The sequence below is a fragment of the Podarcis bocagei genome (assembly GCF_964188305.1).
Source record: "Podarcis bocagei genome assembly, chromosome: 1".
In the NCBI taxonomy this organism is placed as follows: domain Eukaryota; kingdom Metazoa; phylum Chordata; class Lepidosauria; order Squamata; family Lacertidae; genus Podarcis; species Podarcis bocagei.
Window position 1 is genome coordinate 125,178,561 of NC_138125.1, and position 15,225 is coordinate 125,193,785.

Here is a 15,225-nt window from a genome sequence, read left to right on the forward strand (position 1 = left end):
CAAGCTGCGCTTTCCCATAGAAAGTAATGGATTAATCCATTCCAGACATTTGAAAACAACCCCTAAAACAGCAATTTAACATAAATTTTACCATCTAACGAGACCATTGATCCATAAAGTGAAAGTGATAAACAATGTGCTGTCTTATAAAATCAGTAAGACAACATTGTAGATGATAAAAATAAAAATTATTATTTTTTTCTTACCTGCACTGATGATAGTTATTGTTTGGCTGGGGGGCTTTTATCCATTTCCGCAGTCACACAATCAATCAATCAATCAATCAATCAATAGCTGATCTGGGTTCCACACAGTCACAAAAACAAAACAAAAAAGCCGCAAAAACAAAAACGCAAAAATAAATAGCAAAAACAGACAGACCTCAGCGTAACACTCAAATCGGAAGCGTAACACTCAAAAAGGAGCACGTTCAGCTTCCGAAAAACAGTTCACAAACTGGAACACTTCCGGGTTTGCGGTGTTTTGGTTCCAAGTTGTTTGAATACAAAGGCGTTTGAGAACCAGGGTACCACTGTACTTGTAAGTGCACAGGGTGAAATAAGGCATAAAAAGCAGGGAAGGGGGAGGAAAAGGGGGGGGGAGAGAGAATACCCATATATACAAAACGAAAATGAAAACAAAACTTATAAACATGAAAACAAAACTTATAAACATTACAATATTGTAGTCAACCTACATTTAACCCAATACAGTGTTTACAGAAACGAATTCCATGAGAGTTAATGGAAGCCTGGGGGAAAGGAAACAATTCTCTTGATCTGAGCTTGCGCTCCTTCTTTCTTGTCTTGGGAGTGAGAAGATAGTACGGAAGAAGCTTTTGAGACCCACCACATCCACCTCAGACCCACAGGTCTTGCTGGTGGGGTTCAGGACTAATGGAGGCATCTCTTAGGGATGGAATTAGACCGGGTGAGGTCATTTCCTGTGTGATGCTGCAATTGACCTGGTTCAGCAGTCATGAAAGACCGAGGAACAGGAAAAACCGGATTCCGGTTATTACGTGAGCCAGAACAGTACTTACCTCTGAGGAAAACACACATATTTCAAATGCAGTTTATCAACTCCAGTCACATCCACACCATATATTTGAAGTGCATGTGGTCAGTCACAGGGGCTGTCGTTTGTTAAGGGTGTTGGGAATTGTAGCTCTGGGAAGTGTAAAGCTACAGTTCCCCAGAGGAAAGACATATATTTTAAATGCACGCGGTGGACGTGACATCTGTTTCCTTCTGATTTTTCTATTTTGGCTTGATATTTAAGGAATTCAGCCTCTAAATACAGGAAGCTCACAACTTGTGCACGTTTAACTTATGCATATTCCGCTTTACCTGCTTGGCAAAATTAAAAATAAAATAAAAAGGGGTGTGGAAATGGGGCGGGTGTCCAGGAAAAGAAACAAACTTTTGCAATCCCACCCGCCATTGAACCCAATGTGCTTTGATGATATGTGATTTTGGCTTTAGGTGTGATTCCCGGAATGTTACCGTACTTTGTGGAAAATGGCACTGGGGCTGGTTAGTTATGGCACAGGAACCAAGTTTATTCTGGTAAGAAATGAAAGACCTTGCTGCCATGCGGTGTTTTGTTTCGTTTTGAACTGTCTGATAAAACGGGTCGACAACCCTTCTTGAGTACACAAAGTGTTTGTCCCTCATATCCTCCAACACTGAGCCTCTGAAAATAGGGACGTCCTATTCCATCATATTATTATTATTATTATTATTATTATTATTATTATTATTATTTACACGCCACCTATCTGACTGAGTTGCCCTAGCCACTCTGGGTGGCTTTCAACAAATATAAAAACATAATAAAATATTAAACTTTTTTAATATATACTTTTTTTTATAGGGGGCTGCCTTCAGATGTCTTGTAAAGATTGTATAGTCACTTATCTCCTTGGCTCAAGGGTTGCACAACTCCATACCCTCCAACCTTTCTCCGAAGAAAATAGGGACGTTCTAAGGAAAAGCGGGACATTCTGCGATCAAATCAGAAACAGGAATGGCTTTTGTCAATGAAAAACAGGGGCACTTGGAGGCTCTGTTGTCTGTGTGTTATGAACATCAATGGAGGGAGAACTGGCCAGTTTGGAAAAGCACCTAAGGTCAGGTTGACAGACACGGCCGCTTGACTTTCACCTGGACTGTGCCTGCATCATCTCTCCCATATGACCCCAATATTCTTATCTCATGGAGCAATTGCTGAGGCAATATCATGGGAAGCCCCAAAGGCCAAACTAGATTAGAAGTTTGCCACATAGTTTGCCCTTGCATCATTTCTCTCCCCTGTAGGGAGGGGAATTTAATGCTTCGCCCCCACTGTGGTTCCAAAGGCACCCACGAGAGCTTCTCTTCCATTGTGAACAGCAGGCGTAAGCCATTATGTGTGTGATTCTCCCTCAGGACCATGGATCTTTATTTCAGTTTTTTTGCTTTTGGATGTGACGGCTGAGTCAACGAGTCAATTTCTGCAAACGCAGACAGCATAACGATTCTTGCATGGGGAGGAAAGGGGGCAAAAGCAGTGGAGAGAAAAAGCAGAGAGCGAGTGAGAACAGTCTGACCCGATTAGCTGCAGACAGGTTCACAAAGACAAAGGCTTTGGAGAACTCCCTGAATGGCAGACTGCAAGACGATCTGCTTGTCCCGTTGGTGAAGCCTTGCTGTGGACTGACCAGAAAAGGTCAAAGACTTGCTTTCACTTGATGATCAGGAAACTGGCCCTCTCCATTGCTGAAGGTGGCAAGTTAGGTTCCGGTGAGCCATCACTGACTGATAATCATATCCCCTGTTATAGTGGAGAATATGCAGCTGTCCCTTATGGGGATCAAACCTGCGACCTTGGCGTTATCAGCACCACGCTCTAACCAACTGAGCTAGGCATTGTATTGATTGGATGACTGCTTTGTGCATGGGCGTAGCCAAGGGGAGGGGCAGGGGCAGGGGCAGGGGAGGGCAGCTGCCCCCCCCCCCCGATCAAGTGAAACAACAGCAATACAGTCGTACCTTGGAAACCGAATGGAATCCATTTTGGAAGTCCGTTCGACTTCCAAAAAGTTCAGAAACCAAAACGTGGCTTCCGATTGGCTGCAGGAAGCTCCTGCAGCCAATCGGAAGCCGTGGAAGCCTTGTCAGACATTTGGGTTCCAAAGAACATTTGCAAACCAGAACACTCACTTCTGGGTTTGCGTCGTGCGGGAGCCAAAACGTTCAACTTGCAAGGCGTTCGGGATCCAAGGTACGACTGTACTTAACTAACTGACCAATCATGTCAGTTCTGTCCCCCCAAACAAAAGTCCTGCAAACCCCCCCCCAAAGAAAATCCTGGCCACGCCCATAGCCTTCTGGACATTTCCACCGTGATATAGTATTGCAGGCCAATGCATTATATTTGATACAATTGAGTTGAGCCTTTTTCCAATCTGGTCTTCTGTTACCGATTACATCATGGGTAGGCAAACTAAGGCCTGGGGGCCAGATTTGGCCCAATCGCCTTCTAAATCCGGCCCATGGATGGTCCGGGAATCAGTGTGTTTTTACATGAGTAAAATGTGTCCTTTTATTTAAAATGCATCTCTGGGTTATTTGTGGGGCATAGGAATTCGTTTTTGTTTTCCAAAATATAGTCTGGCCCCCACAAGGTCTGAGGGATAGTGGACGGGCCTCCTGCTGAAAAGATTTGCTGACCCCTGGATTACATGGTCTGCATAATCCTGATCAACTCTCAGGATGGACTGTGACAGTGTTTACACAAGGTTCATGCACCATAAGTTTAAAGCACGTTGTCCTTCACCCTGCAAATAACCCCTTTGATTTGGGAAAGTTTGGATCCTAAAATCTTAGGACCTGCTAACAATTTTTATTGGGAATCCACGGTTGTCCTTTAAATATGATCCAATCAGAAGAGCCTACTTTTATAAGCATTTTGATTCCACAGGAAAAGTCTGACCAAGGACTGCACAAGCAAAGGTACCCCATACCAAAGGCAGTGTGAGTGTCCTGTTTCTGGTCCAGCTCCTTCCAGTACGGCCAGCACCCCATCTATGCTGAGACAGCACAGAATCCTCTGAAATGCTGCAAGGGATTCTGACGTACTTCCTCAGTACAGGATGCCACACTGTGCGAGACACCGCTCCTTCAAACCAATTCCCCCAAACTTGAGCGATCTGTAGGAATCCCCTCCAAACAAACGAGAAGTATCGCTTGTTATGTACTGAAGTTCTCACCCTGGGCCAGCAGGGGGATACTGTAGATAGTTGTGCAAATGAAGGATCGAAAGTGACGTTCAGTGATTGGATAGTTTGTATGCAAATGAAGGATCGAAAGTGACGTTCAGTGATTGGATAGTTTTAGAAAGTTGCTACAGTTACGTTGTTCTGCAGCTCTATATAAGCAGGCTGATTGAGCTCTTCAGTTCAGTTCTGTTCTGGCCTCAGAATATCAAGAGCTGTTTGAAGAATCGCTGTGTCGTCTGATATGTACGCCCACAACTTAACATCACCCTGAGCAGAATGAGAAGCTGACACACAAAAGTGGGTTTTAAAGATCTCATTGGCACCCCAAACCTAAATACATTTGTTTGGAAGTAAGTCCCGTTAATTTCAGAGGAACTTACATCTGAATTGCTTTTCTCTTTTTCCTTTCCCCCCATTAAATCAGTTTGCCCACTTTCTTCTTCTCATGCTCAACAATCCCAGAAACCTTTCTGACAACTTAAACGTTTCCATTGTCCGGTTAACATGACCCCCCCTCCCTTGAAGCAGCTGCGTCTGGTAGGTGTCCTGGCGAAAGCCATTGCACTTAGACTTCCCCCTTCAGCCAGCTGTTCTTAGATACTTGCCCCACACAGGGCCGGGATTCTGGGCTGAACTGGAGCAGCTGCTTTACAAGGGCTTGGCAGGGCTCCGCCAAAGCGGGCAGGTCTTCGGGGAAAACGACGCCTTTCTTCTGGCGGCATGGCATGTTATGGATGTGGGTGTCATCGAAGGGCATGCAGCCGGTTATCATCACGTAGAGCATGACGCCCAAACTCCACACGTCGTACTTTTTGGGATCGTAGGGGACACCCATGAGGACTTCGGGAGAGGCGTAGGCCGCAGAGCCACAGTAGGTGGTACTCAGCTCCGGGTACCCGCGCGATTCTCTGCCAAAGCCAAAGTCGGTCAGCTTTGCTCGGCGGCCGTCCGAAGTGAGCAGCACGTTCTCACACTTGAGATCCCGGTGCACCAAATGCCGGTCGTGGAGGTAGCGCACGGCACCCACCACCTGGGCAAAGATGTCCCGCGCCTCAGGGGCGCAGGGCAGCTTGCCTGTCTTCTGCACCATCTGCAGCAGGTCGGTAGACGCGGCCTCCATCACAATGTACAGCGTCCCGTTGCAGACTTCGATGAACTCATAGACCCTGACAATGTGCGGATGACGGATCCCTCTCAAGATGGAGAGTTCCCTCGGCAGAAACTTCTCCACAAAATCCCGGGGCGCTCGACGCCGGTCCACCATTTTGATGGCTAGTGGCCCCTTGTATTTGGCCGAGGTGGCTACTCTCACCTTGGAATAGCTGCCTTCCCCCAAGGTTTGGCCCAACTTGTAACCGAGGTCGCTCAGAAGTTTGTCTCCTCTGGAAGCCCTTGACATGATGACCTGGTCAGGCTGACAAGGCCTGTAGTTTTTCTTCCCGGAACTCAGTGCTTTAACCCATTGTGATAGACATCTCTAGACTTTCACTCCCCACGTGCCCACTGAGGGCTTGGCTTCGAAGTCATCACTACTCATACAGGTATTGTGAAGTGGCTGGGAGTGTCATGCACTATGTCTTCCTGTGCATAATCAGCAGTGCCAAGACCCTTGTGGTCCCAGAACTGGTCAGTCCAGCTTCGCTATCAACACTGGGGAGTTTGAGGAGGTTTTGATTCCTCTTCTTCAAGGGATGGATTATATAACCTGCTTCCACTTTATGGAGGAATTCCCAATGACATTCTTCTCTTTTTTTATACATAAAATTTATTTGGCTTTTCAAATAAAACATTTACAGATATATCACACATCAATCATAAAAACAAGATTCCAAGATTGAGAGCCAGTGTGGTGTAGTGGTTAAGAGCGGTAGTCTCGTAATCTGGGGAACTGGGTTCGCGTCTCCGCTCCTCCACATGCAGCTGCTAGGTCACCTTGGGCCAGTCACACTTCTTTGAAGTCTCTCAGCCCCACTCACCTCATAGAGTGTTTGTTGTGGGGGAGGAAGGGAAAGGAGAATGTTAGCCGCTTTGAGACTCCTTAAAGGGAGTGAAAGGCGGGATATCAAATCCAAACTCTTCTTCTTCTCTTCTTCCAAGGAATCTCCTCCCCTTTGTGGGTCCTTTCCTCTCGCATCTTTTATGACAATCCAAAACCCTTACCTCTTCCATTATGTCCAGAATTCCCAGGTAGAGCTACCACTTGAGGCATTGTAAACTTAGTTTTTTATATATAATTTTTATTAAATTTTCTGTTTTACAATTTAGAATATGCATATAAACAACCTTAAAATATCAAAGACTTCCCTTCTTCTCTTTCCATGGTTCATTTTGCATAACATAAATCCCTGCATGTTCTATATAAACTAAACCACTCAGCATTCCATTATTACATCCATCAAAACTTATTTACACTGTTGAATTTATCTTAATGCTGCCAAAGTTTTCAAGTGTGCACAATTTCCCCCCATACATTCAATAAACATTTTCCAGTCTTCTTTAAACGTATATTCTTCTTGTTCTCTTATTCCACGAGTTAGGTCTGCAAGCTGTGCATATTCCATCAGTTTAAGTTGCCATTCTTCTTTAGCTGGGACCTCGCTCGTTTTTCATTTGGGGCCTAACAAAACATGGGCTGCTGCAGTAGTGGCATACATAAATAACCTTTTTTTGACACCTGGGAATATCTGTCTGAAATACCCCCAACAAAAAGGACTCTGGGGTATGTGTTTTTTTTGAAAGGTACTTTTAAACATTTTTTCAATTCATTATGAATTATTTCCGAATACTCTTCTACCCTTTTACAGGTCCATCACATATGAAAGAAAGAGGCATTGTATACTTCGAAAGTTTTCATCATTTCCTCCCTTGACCTGCTTCAGAAGTTCCTTCAGATCTGGGGGGTGGAGAACATCTGGCCCTCCAGATGTTCTTGGACTCCAGCTCCCATCAGGCCCAGCTACCAAGGATGATGGGAACTGAAGCTCAACCACATCTGGAGGGCTACAGGCTGCCCACCCCCTCTGCTTTTGATTCTAAATCTTTTCAAATCAGATGCACACAGCTCAAATGTGCAGAACCATTTTTTGTGTGTGCCAAGAACACGCAGAACATTTGAGGGATTATGGATTATGGAAATAGGCCTTCAACTTGAAAGGAAAAGCGAAGCTGAAATATTTTATGCTAATACAAATTAGCATCGTGGTTTATCCTAATGTGCATTTTAAAGGCAAACTGGGTTTGTCTTTCTGCAAAGGAGTTGCCCTGACAAAGAAGGCCTGAAAGAGATCTCCAAGGAGGGCGAGGAGCTCAAGGTCAAACTGGCAGGTAAAAGCAAAACCTTTGATTTCTTCCAGTAAGAAATGCCACACAAATAGGAAGTTGTTTAACTCCTGTTAGGAGGTGTCACAAACAGGAAGTAGTTTGACTCTTATGAAATCTGCTTTAATTAAATCCATCATTTTGATCCCTTGAAGCGCAACAACTAGATGGCCTACACCTGCCTAGTAATAACAGCCTACCCTAAATGTTTGGTTGGCACATTTAGAAGCATACATAGAATACACAGAACCCCCTGCAATGCAAAGCACTGCTGATCATTGCTTTGGAAGCTCATGCTCTAAGATTATATTCATCATAACTATAAAAAACACCCCAAATTCTGGTGTTTTCCAATGTACAGACTCTCCATGTGTCCCTATTTTCCAGGGACAGTCCTGGATTTACAGAAGCTGTCCCAGTTTCTGATTTGATCTCGGAATGTTCCGCTTAGGACGTCCCTCTTTTCATCGGAGAAAGGTTGGAAATTAAGGTAAGGTAAAGGTAAAGGGACCCCTGACCATTAGGTCCAGTCATGACTGACCCTGGGGTTGCGGCGCTCATCTCGCTTTATTGGCCGAGGGAGCCGGCGTACAGCTTCCGGGTCATGTGGCCAGCATGACTAAGCCGATTCTGGAGAACCAGAGCAGTGCACGGAAACACCATTTACCTTCCCGCCGAAGCGGTACCTATTTATCTACTTGCACTTTGATGTGCTTTTGAACTGCTAGGTGGGCAGGAGCAGGGACAGAGCAACGGGAGCTCACCCCGTCACAGGGATTTGAACCACCGACCTTCTGATTGGCAAGTCCTAGGCTCTGTGGTTTAACCCACAGAAGTTAAGGTAGGATGTCCCTATTTTCACTGTGGAAATGTTGGAGAGTATGGAGTCATCCAATCCCCAATCTAGCCCTGTATAAGGAAGTTTTAAAATGTTTAATGCTTTATTCTCTGTGTGTGTTTTTTTAATATGTTGGAAGTCACCCGGAGTGGGTAGGGTATAAATAGTAAAACTTTTATGATGGAATATTATTTTCATTGGAGAAATGTTGGAGGGTATGCAGTGAGGAAATGGTAGACGTTTCCCCAAGAAATCATTCATTCTAATTGAATTTCCATTTCCATTTCCTGGAAAGAATAGGAATTAAGAGTCTGGGAATTCACGCGGTCACACAATTGTCCCTCCTTTTTGCAACATTGCAATAGCATCCTCTTTCCCAAATCCCCTCTAGAGTTAGCATATTCAACTGAATGGAGGAAGTGTGTAAAATTTAATCCCGTAAGAATGCTGCATTCGCATCAAGGGCACCAGGAAAGCCCAGCCAGGTAAAAGCACAGTGGGTCTGTTTAGCCCTGCATTCTGCATCCTATAGCAGCCAAGCAGATGTTTGGGTCTGAAGACAGTTGCCCTTCCTTGCTGTTGCTCTGCCAGCAACTGATATTCAATGCCACCATGCTGCCCTTGGGCAAAGAGACAGCCTATGAGTCAGCCCTGGATGAAATTATCTATGGGTTTCCTGTCTACACCCAAAACACATTTAAGGGAAGTACATTCCAGTGATGTTCATGAAATTTACAGCGACTTATATGGGACCCGGGATCCGGGCGGCGCTGTGGGTTAAACCACAGAGCCTAGGACTTGCCGATCAGAAGGTTGGCGGTTTGAATCCCCACAATGGGGTGAGCTCCCGCTGCTCGGTCCCTGCTCCTGCCAACCTAGCAGTTCAAAAGCACGTCAAAGTGCAAGTAGATAAATAGGTACTGCTTCAGAGGGAAGGTAAACGGCGTTTCCGTGCGCTGCTCTGGTTCGCCAGAAGCGGCTTAGTCATGCTGGCCACATGACCCGGAAGCTGTATGCCGGCTCCCTCGGCCAATAAAGCGAGATGAGCGCCACAACCCCAGAGTTGGCCACGACTGGACCTAACGGTCAGGGGCCCATTTACCATTTATTTTTTATATGGGACCCAGCCTGGGCCGGATTTAGGTTTGAGGAGGCCCTAAGCTACTGAAGGTAATGGGGCCCTTTATATTGTTGCTGTTTTTTGTGTTGCATATATGCTATATGGTAATTTATGGACCTAATACAGGCATAGGCAAACTTGGTCCTTCAGATGTTTTGGGACTGCAATTCCCATCATCCCTAGTTTACAGGACCAGTGGTCAGGGATGATGGGAGTTGTAGTCCCAAAACATCTAGAGGGCCAAGTTTGCCTATGCCTGACCTAATAGGTACCTAAAGCCATTTGCACATAACAAAATTTGTATTTTATCAAAGTAATTGTTGAACTGAAACCAGTGATATTTTAGGGAGGCGGCTAGCAGGTGGGCCCCATTACTTACATCAGTGATGGCCAACCTTGGCCATCACTTACTTACATCATAGGAGCCTACACAACACTGTTGCTGTATGTAGGTTTTATTTTATTTGGGTTTTTTTATCTTATATTTTGGAAATGTACATCCAGTTTTTTTTCCTTTAAATTTTTTTGGGGGGGCCCAAGAGAGTGGGGCCCTAAGCTATAGCTTGTTTAGCTTATACGTAAATTCAGCACTGGACCCAGCAAGGCAGCTGTGGAAAGACATATAGTTAAAGAAGTTTTCATGAAAAATGCCCCATGCACTCATCGGGGGAAGCTCAGGGGTGAGGCATCAGTGGAGGAGGCACTATTCAACAACAACAACTTCACTATTTATACCCCGCCCATCTGACTGGGTTGACCCAGCCACTCTGGGTGGCTTCCAACATACAGTCATACCTTGGGTTACAGACGCTTCAGGTTGCATTTTTTTGGGTTACGGACTGGCGAAACCCAGAAGTACTGGAATGGTTTACTTCCGGGTTTCGGCGGTCGCACATGCGCAAAAGTGCTAAATCGACCTTTGTGCATGCGCAGAAGCACAGAAGCGCCGAATCGCAACCCGCGCGTGTGCAGATGCGACACTGTGGGTTGCAAATGCTGTGGGTTGAGAATGTGCATCCCGCACGGATCACGTTCGCAACCACTGTATATAAAAACATAATAAAACATTAAACATAAAAACCCCCTACCCTTTATAGATGTCTCTTAAAGGTTGTATAATTACTTAAGCCCTTGGGTCGGGGGTCACACAACTCCATGGCCCCCAACATTTTCCCAGTGAAAATAGGGATGTCCTAAGCAAAAGCGGAACATTCCAGGATCAAATCAGAAACGGGGACGGCTTTGGTAAATCCGGGACTGTCCCTGGTAAATAGGGACACTTGGAGGATCGGCCCTCTGTGTTTGGTGTCCTAGGTCGCATCCAAAGTATTTGGAGCTGAGCGGTTGGAAATAATGAAGGCAGGGCTTTCTTTATTTCAGGGGGAACTCACTGGAACTTAGTTCCGGCACCTCTCAGGTGGGTTCTGGCACTTCTCTGGCGAGTGCCGTTGCCATTCTAAGAATCATAGAATCATAGAGTTGGAAGAGACCACAAGGGCCATTGAGTCCAACCCCCTGCCAAGCAGGAAACACCATCAGAGCACTCCTGACATATGGATGTCAAGCCTCTGCTTAAAAACCTCCAAAGAAGGAGACTCCACCACACTCCTTGGCAGCAAATTCCACTGTCAAACAGCTCTTACTGTCAGGAAGTTCTTCCTAATGTTTAGGTGGAATCTTCTTTCTTGTAGTTTGGATCCATTGCTCCGTGTCCGCTTCTCTGGAGCAGCAGACAACAACCTTTCTCCCTCCTCTATGTGACATCCTTTTATATATTTGAACATGGCTATCATATCACCCCTTAACCTCCTCTTCTCCAGGCTAAACATGCCCAGCTCCCTTAGCCGTTCCTCATAAGGCATCGTTTCCAGGCCTTTGACCATTTTGGTTGCCCTCCTCTGGACACGTTCCAGTTTGTCAGTGTCCTTCTTGAATTGTGGTGCCCAGAACTGGACACAGTACTCCAGGTGAGGTCTGACCAGAGCAGAATACAGTGGCACTATTACTTCCCTTGATCTAGAGAATGAGGGAGGCGTTCATGGTGAGTTCCGGCACCTCTTTTTCTAGAAAAACAGCACTGTATGGCCTAATAAATGTGGGTTCAAAAAACAACAACACCTTGCCTCTTGCTTCTATTTCTTTTATGTCCTTACCGCGCCTGTGGGTAGCAGTTGAATATGGCAATCTAGAGCCACGTGCATCTACATGCATTATAATTATGAGACCGCAGATAGCAAGGTGGTGTTTTCACCTGTCATATATTGCTGGCTGGCAGGCAAATGGACAAACAGGACGAGGAGACCGAAAAGAAAAAATGCACGAGAGCCAAACTGGAGGAAAAACAGGAAGGTTTTGTGCAAGAATGCTGCAATAATTTGCCGCCAGCAGATTCCGCCCTCCCACCAAGGGAACCACGATTTGTTGCTGAAGAAGGGCATTTCAGGTTTTGATGAAGAGTCTCCCTCTGTTCAAATTTCACCCCATATGTTAACTAAGTGGCATCTACAATCCCCAGAGTTCCCTGGGAAGAGGGGTTGCTAAACTACTCGGGGAACTGTAGCTATGTGGAGATGATACTGCTTTAAATGTACAGTGGTACCTCGGGTTAAGTACTTAATTTGTTCCGGAGGTCCGTACTTAACCTGAAACTGTTCTTAATCTGAGGTACCACTTTAGCTAATGGGACCTCCCACTGCTGCCACACTGCCAGAGCACGATTTCTGTTCTCACCCTGAAGCAAAGTTCTCAACCTGAAGCACTATTTCTGGGTTAGCGGAGTCTGTAACCTGAAGCGTTTGTAACCTGAAGCGTATGTAACCCGAGGTACCACTGTATAGTGTCAGCCTAGGTAGGACTAACATTTCCTACAGCCCTAGATCCGGTCTTTACTGAACACACTGTTTGCTGGGAGATTATATAAATGATGAGCGTTCCTCCTGAATTTATCCTGATTTGCTTGTGGTTATACATGTTCTAATTAATCAACCATTTATCCCATTCATTTTAAGAAGTACATTTCCGCATCTTTTCTAACCACAAAACCTGCACACGGAAGCTTATACCCAGAACAAACTTAGTTGGTCTCTAAGGTGCTACTGGACAATCTTTTATTTGTTTTGACTGTGTCAGACCAACATGGCTACCTACCTGAATCTAGAACCACAAAACCTGTTATTGTTTTGAAAAGAAAGATGGGTTTGTTGCACCAAGACACTTGAATTGCACAAACTTAAATTTCCAGTTTGGATTGACTCTCTCCTAGAAAATACTGGCAGTCTGGAGGCGACCTATGACTTCTGCTGCAAAAACCGCACTTATGAAAGCCCACATGGTAGTGGTGTTATCCTGGCATGTGAGTCACTGCGAAATTAGAGGTCCCTTCTTAAGGCATAGAAAAATTAACAGGTGACCATTAGTAAGTGACTAAGAGGGCAGGTTTGGGATGCGGGTGGCGCTATGGGTTAAACCACAGAGCCTAGGACTTGCCGATCAGAAGGTTGGCAGTTCGAATCCCAGCGACGGGGTGAGCTCCCGTTGCTTGGTCCCTGCTCCTGCCCACCTAGCAGTTTGAAAGCACGTCAAAGTGCAAGATGATAAATAGGTACCACTCCAGCGGGAAGGTAAACAGCGTTTCCGTATGCTGCTCTGGTTCTCCAGAAGCGGCTTAGTCATGCTGGCCACATGACCCAGAAACCGTCTGTGGACAAACGCCAGCTCCCTCGGCCAGTAAAGCGAGATGAGCGCCGCAACCCCAGAGTCGTCCACGACTGGACTTAACTGTTAGGGGTCCTTTACCTTTAAGAGGGCAGGAGGGAGGATGGTGAACATGAAGAGCTTAGTGATGGAATGGGCAGAGCAATTTGGAAGATGATCTGAGATGCATAAATACAGTGGTACCTCGGGTTGCATACGCTTCAGGTTACAGACTTCGCTAACCCAGAAATAGTACCTCGAGTTAAGAACTTTGCTTCAGGATGAGAAAAGAAATCGTGCTCTGGTGGTGTGGCAGCAGCAGGAGGCCCCTTTAGCTAAAGTGGTGCTTCAGGCTAAGAACAGTTTCAGGTTAAGAACAGACCTCTGGAAGGTGGTACATGACCCCAGTCAAGCTAGCAAAAATCTACCATTTGCCTGATAATAAGTGTTGGAAATGTAAAGAAACTGAAGGTATTTTTTTTTTCACCTTTGGTGGACGTGCCCGAAGATTAAGGCCTTCTGGGAAATGATATATAATGAAATGAAAAAGGTACTTAAATGTACTTTTCCTAAGAAACCAGAAGCCTTTCTCTTGGGCATTGTCGGCCAATTGGTGTCAAAGAAAGACAGGATTTTTTTTATGTATGATACTACAGCAGCAAGAATTCTCATCGCAAAGTATTGGAAGACACAGGATCTACCCACTCTGGAAGAATGGCAGATGAAGGTGATAGACTATATGGGACTGGCTGAAATGACTGGCAGAATCCGAGACCAGGGGAAAGAGACGGCGGAAGAAGATTGGAAGAAATTCAAAATTTACCTTAAGAAATACTGTAAAATTAATGAGTGCTAAAATGTTGAGGTTATAGAAAACAGGGGATTACAGCTATAAAAGATTAAGTAAAAGAAAAGAACAAAGGAAAATTAGATAAAATCAAGGGGAGGATTTGCTGAAACAAATTTGGGAATTGGGATGCAGAAAGGGGAGGTACGGGGAAGTCGGCGAAGTAAGGTTTAAGAAAAAAGGATTCGAAATTATACATGTTTGTTTATGTGTCTGTATGTTTGTATTGTGTATTGTTTGTGTTTATATAAATGGTGGGAAAAAAAGAAAAAAAAGAACAGACCTCTGGAACGAATTAAGTACTTAACCAGAGGCACCACTGTACCGAAAAGGGCCTCTGCCTGGTTCCCTGTAACCTCACTTCTCACAGTGAGGGAACCACCGAAAGGCTCTCAGAGCTGGATCTGCAGGTCTGAGCTTAATGATGGGGGCGGAGATACTCCTTTGGTCCATGTTAATTGTTAAGCAGTTTATATATCAGCCTTCCCCAACTGGGCACCCTCCAGATGTTTTGAATTACAATTCCCATCAGCCTCAGCCAGCTTGGTCAGTGTCCAGGTATGATGGTCTTCGTATAACAAAAGGTTCCCTACCTCAGATGGCTGTATGCCCAGAGAATGAACATGTTTTAAATACAGTGGTACCTTGGGTTAAGAACTTAATTCGTTCTGGAGGTCCGTTCTTAACCTGAAACTGTTCTTAACCTGAGGTACCATTTTAGTTAATGGGGCCTCCCGCTGCTGCTGCGCCGCCAGAGCACGATTTCTGTTCTCATCCTGAAGCAAAGTTCTTAACCCAAGGTACTATTTCTGGGTTAGCAGAGTCTGTAACGTGAAGCGTCTGTAACCTGAAGCATCTGTAACCCGAGGTACCACCGTACCGGACAAGGCATTTAAACCATACTGAGTACCAGTCCACCAATGTAGCAGAGTGGCTGGGGAACCCCAGCTAGATGGGTGGGATATAAATAATATTTTTAACATGGCTAGACGTGCACACCTACTTGGGAGTAAGCCCCATTGGGGGTTTTTTTAGTGAGACACCCCCAAGGAACACAGGATTGAGCTTTAAAATGTTGGGAGTACTGATAAATTGTAGGTTGGTTCTTGGGTACTAGAAACGTTCTGTACACAACTGGCAAGTGCAAT

The 15,225-nt window shown here is 45.2% G+C and overlaps 1 pseudogene across 1 annotated transcript; it reads right to left on the minus strand.

Moving 5' to 3' along the window:
- Nucleotides 1-4,559: 4,559 nt before the first annotated feature.
- On the minus strand, nt 4,560-5,787 carry LOC308582432 (testis-specific serine/threonine-protein kinase 6 pseudogene; annotated as a pseudogene). Its single transcript has one exon. The product of its transcript is annotated as a testis-specific serine/threonine-protein kinase 6 pseudogene (transcript).
- Between the last annotated feature and the right edge of the window lie 9,438 nt (nt 5,788-15,225).